Below are 5,812 nucleotides of genomic sequence, written 5' to 3'. Positions count from 1 at the left end.
ACTGCCTTTAACTGTCCGCACCAAGGCTCCCTAGGTGAGCATAAAACATTTCATTTCACCCAACATCTTACAATTCCAATGCGAAAAAATAGATATCTGAGGACACGAACGAAAACAAACAAACCAGTATTCAAAATTCGTGTATCTTGTATATCATACAACCGATACTCTAACATCAATGGATTGAATTATTTGGCGCGACTTTGATCATAATTGTTTTGTTTTTTATAAAACATCAATTTAGATATAACAGAAGTAATCTATAAATCTTTTCAAATATAACATCTAATTCGAGATTGTCGTATTTTATAAATTTGTCATGTCATGCCAAGGCACTTTTGAAATAGCGTTTTTTCAAGCAGTATGATTCTAACACTATCCGTGTAACTTTACTGTTTCCATCAGCAACTCAGAAAGAAAAGCAAATTAATATCCCTTCAAAGTCGCTCTGAGAAACACTAAGATGGGAATGGAAATGGGCGGCAATTGGAATGGGCGGCAATTGGCACGGGGGGAGCCTTTTTCGGCACAACCGGGGATGTTTGTGACTTCACCTCGACTATTGAATCATAGAAGACTTGGCAGAGTGCCACTTGACATCGACCTTTCTGGTGTCAGTGTCATTGTGCACTGTCACGCCTCAGGTGATTGCGTGATAAAACGAACGAACGACGAATGAGCTAAACTCATAAACCATCCTTTAGGAAATTGAACAATGAACGTCAAGGTTGATACAATCGCACTTGTCTGTAGGATCGATAGGATGATCTAAGTATATATTCATTCTTCCTATTTCATCGCCCTTCACCGAATACTCACTGTAGACATGTGAATAGAATATTCTGTACTATAATAGTGGATTTTATAATAATGGTACACTAGTAAAAGATTTTATACATTACCATATGGAATATATCTTGAATAAATATCTACAATATTTACAAAATGATCCTTTTCCTTCCTTCGGAAAGAACATTCGTGATCTGTTAAATATGCCTTCATAACCAATAGAGAGTAAAATTTTAGAAAAAAAATAAGTTTAGCGGGTAAAATGATATAGACAGTACAGAATGTCGCAAAGAAGATGTTACCTGTGAAATTTCGCGCGACAGGTTGTATTTTTACGTGTTTTTTACCAGAATGGAAAGGTAGCTTGTTCTTGTGCGTGTGATCATGTGTGAAAGCTCATTACGTCAAATGACAAACTTAACGACATCAGCGTGACGTCTGCTGAATGTAAAGGGGGCTAATATTTCAGGAGTGTTTACAACTGTCATAGAAACGGCAACACGCTGCTGAACGAAAAAAGGTGCTTTTCGTCGATTCATTCGTACGTCCTTGGCATAGGTTAGGGGTTGCGAGCACTCTAGTGTCGTTACGTGCTTCGCGAATCCGTAAAATACCGACACAGCATTCATGCATGTATAAAGCTCAGTTACCATACCTTATATTTACTTGGCTTTGTTGACGATACGAACATGGATTGACTGAAAACTCGCGTCTTTTTATTGCTAGGAACTATCGCCCTCAAATACGATTTATTGTGTTTGGTTATCAAGCTATTTAAAAGAAAACGATAAAAAAACAAGGACAGTAAACCAACAACCTTGAATACTTTGATAATTTTCTTGCTGCTAATAAGATGTTGTTTTACTTATGATACTTCATACAGAAGATCAATTCTGAGTGATCATAAGAAAACACATAATATTGTATCTGTCATTTTCTAGTTATTTTCCTGAAGGTTATGAATGAAAGTTTTATAACACTGACCTAAAGCTTGATCTTGGTTGTTTTAGTTTCAGAGAAAAGGATAAAGGGGCTGTAGTAATTATTGTTTATGACGTAAAATTGAAGCTTGTATCTCGTATACACATGCACTTGTACTGTATTGACAGTCATTGCCATGAATGTAATCAACAATACCTCTTTCAGAGGGGAAAATAGAATAATAGAAAAATGTATGGTAGATAATTTGCTAAGAGTTTGCCCAGTGGTGGCCCTGCGGAAACATAAAAAAGTATAATTATATCAACATGTTCACAACGTGTATTCTATAGTTTCTTCACAGTTGTATGACATATAAAGAATCGGTTGGTCTTGCTCATGAACATGTCAAAGGGTGATACTTCAAACGTCGGAGTTGGACGGAACAATATGCCCGTATTCAAACCTGGCATCCGTTTTGGTGTGACAGTCGGAATAGGCCACAGTAAAATATTTAGAACAAGAGGATGCATTACAATTCTCGACACTTGAGCAAAAGGGCTGATTTGTAACTTGCTGTCGAGTGCAACAAATGAAAAGTTATCTCTTAGAAATCCGCATCATATCGAAAACTACATCAACATCAAACAGACAAACAAGTCTGAGGAATACGGAATTTTAAAGGAACGAGACATTTTTTTATTTGTACACGCATTCCCTTGTTGCATGTATGGCTGTATATTTGAAAGGATTCTGCATCCCATCCCAATAATACCACTGTCACGCTCTACATTACAGGTTTTGTATGCAAATAATGGGATAAATCTTCAAAATCGTGCCCAAACCCAAACTGCAATAGCTTTCGTAGAAATAAGGCATATTCGATACAGAAAATGGCCCTTGGCGAAAACGATTTGCTATCAGGCAGTTGACAGTCGCATCTATCCGTGTATAGGGTAAATAATGTATGGTAGCATAAGGTAAGCAGGCGTAAAGAATACCAGATCATTTTAAACTTTTAAAATATCACGCATATCCAATTCGTACTAACCGTGATGGCTTTTGTAACCGCAGACTGTTTTCGCGGATTTAAAAGAGGATAATGTTTCCAGTTTTTTTCATGCGTTGTCAATAAATGTCAAAGAGTTCAATTTATCATGTCTGGACAGGAATGAACTGTGAAAAGTGAATAACTTGCATTGCTTATGACAAAAGCGTATAATGCGTTCACAGACTAAAATCATATTATCATACTGATTACTTATTCTCTCATTGTATTATTCATGAAATGTAAAAATTATGCGGAAGTAATGTAATAACTGCAAGGTGCGTTATTTGTTTCGTATTTTTGCCTTGTCTATGACCTAAGAACAGCAATATGAAAATCAAAGTATATTTCGCTGATTTTTCGCCGACAGGTGTTTCTGAATATTAATGTATTAAATATGTCCTACACATCTACTAAATACTTTATGCACATGCCATATCAACAGATGATCGGTTCGGGATCAATCCCGGAAATCGGTGGCCAACATGTTAGGAAAATGTGGATTTTTGTTTGCGTTTGTACACTTGGCATGCTAATTAAGTATGCAATCTCTCTAAATGTGCAAGCTTTTTTCCGCTGACAATCATATGGTTTATATTATTTCAGAAAACAAATAATGCTGCATTTTTTCTGTGCGCAACTATTTTTCTCTCCGGTGTTTACAACCCACCCTACCAACATTTTTCGGTCGCCCCTAAATACGACAAATGTCAACTATGTGCTTGCTGTCTGTGTTCGTTCTACTTTAAATATTGTAAAATTTCGTGATGTTGTAAAATATGCAAATGATGTTATTAAGTCGTTCAAAATAATCGGAATACACCCGCTAAACTTTTGATCGTAACGCCTGGTCGTCCCGGCCTATTAGTGTAACAAATCATTGTTTATAACGTTGAAATGGTGCGAATTACCCGGCATCCTACAAGAGGAAGGGATCTTTTCTTTCGTCGTGTTATCATCTGGTTGACTCATTGGGTGGACGCGTAGACCAAAAGAGAGCCAAGTTTCTATGGTAACCCGCCGTTAGAATGAGTACGCTGTAGTCCTTGTGCGTGGACACGGAAATAGCCAAGAAACAACGCTAATTTGAAATGTTTCTGTTCCTCGATGATGGCACGATAATATTTTAAGCAGAACCTTTGTCTCGGCAACGTAACATGTGACGGCTTCTGCTCTCGCAGGCGAAGGCTCAACACTGGAATCACTGACACATTACATCTTCATGGTATAGACGGGCTTTCCTTTACTTTTTTCATGATTCGAAAGCAAATGCGAACGTTTCCGATCTTTGGGTTGAAAGGTCACCGTAGAGACGTTTGTGTTACCGAGCCAGATCACTAAAATTTGCCAATCCAATTCAATCGGCAAGAATATTATTGAATTGCAAAGCTAAAAGCTAGGCGATGTGTACTGCATTGACGTTTGGGAGTTCAAAACTATCTCTTAGGAGTTTTTAGGGTGGTAAAAATGCAAACATTCGTACCAGTGGTCTCGTTGGAGCTGGAAACTCCTTCAGTGTCATTTCTGAGTTTATCTCATTTCTGTGTAGCTCTTTCCGAAACTCATGAAGTGAAAGAAAATATACCTTGCCGCAGGCCATCGATCCTTGTTTGTCCTTCATTAAGTTTGCTAACCCGAGGATACTTGAAGAATGAACACGAACGCTGGCGCTCATGCTGAGATACAGGCAGAAAAACAAAGCGCTTTCTCAGCATCTTCATTGAAAAATGCACTGAATGCAAAACGGGTCATTAATTGGACTTGATTTCCGGGTTGAAACTTGTGGCTTTGAGAGTAAAAAAACTGTGACATTTCGTTTTTCACCAGTGCCTGATAGTAATGCTTCTAAAGATTAGTTTTCCGGGAATCCTGCCTTACATAGAATGGACGTGTGGTAGAATTTTTAAAATTTTTCCATCATCAAAAGCTGATGATAAGTTGAGACCAAAATTTACCATAAAAGGCTGTTCCTGATGCACTTCAACCTCATTTCATCATACAATTGTCACAAGACAACCGTGTTTAATTACATGTTTACTGATATGTAATGTTACTATAAAAATATTTTTCGCTGACGCCACGTTTTCATGGCCATATTTGTCGTTCGCAAGTTGTGCACATTAGGTAACATTCACTAGGCACTCAGATTTTCAGAATCACAAATCCGAAAGGAAACACGAACCATATGCAGTTTACGATGAATGCACAGAGGATAATGGGCATTCTATATGACCTCAATACAATCATTGTGTTTGACACATCACGTGCCGATGTGTTCAGTAATATGCTTTACAATGATGAATTATTGAGCAGCGTTAGAAGAACTATTTCATATAATCTTATAGAAAGTGAGGAAGTGGTTACAAACTCTTTTAGGTTACCGTTTCCTTCATTTTTCAAGTCAGTACATGTTGTAACTCAAGAGGAATTTTCTCATTGCATAATTTCAGAAAAATAAGTTCCAATTTGTTGACTTAGCAGTATGTGCATTTTGCGACATACGCAGAGACGACGGCGTCGAACCCTACTTTTCGCGTGTAACCCCTTCTCCCCTCTCAAGCCATATTTGGCGTCACTTCGTTCGAACACGCGTACGCCTGCAAGACGGTGGACGACCCGCTATTTAATCAAACCACGCTTACCGCTTGTGAGGTAATAAAACCGTTGCTCCTTCGAAGGCCCTTCTCCTGCAGGCACACCACCACAAGAATTTAATCATGTTATAGCGAGTCTTTGAAGTCAGCGGATAATACTCTGCAGGCTAGATGTATCAAACGTGACCAGCGGCGCTTGCTGTCGTGAATCTTGCCACATGGGCGCTAAGAGGATATCTTTAACGACCAAAATGTTTCTACTTCACCATTACTTTTAAAAAATTAGGTTTATTAAGTCGATGCCGTAAGTCAACGTTCTAGTAACGCAAATTCATGGACGCGAAATTCATGTCTCCCTGATCACCAAGTTAGAGTTCATTTTCAGTAATCGTGATCAGAAAGAATCTGCATTCTATCAGTTTTAACACGTCCTTTCTCCCTGATGTTTCACAGTATTCTATAG

The sequence above is a fragment of the Ptychodera flava genome, chromosome 22 (assembly GCF_041260155.1).
Source record: "Ptychodera flava strain L36383 chromosome 22, AS_Pfla_20210202, whole genome shotgun sequence".
Lineage (NCBI taxonomy): Eukaryota > Metazoa > Hemichordata > Enteropneusta > Ptychoderidae > Ptychodera > Ptychodera flava.
The sequence above is the reverse complement of the archived record's forward strand: the minus strand, read 5'-3'. Positions refer to the sequence as shown.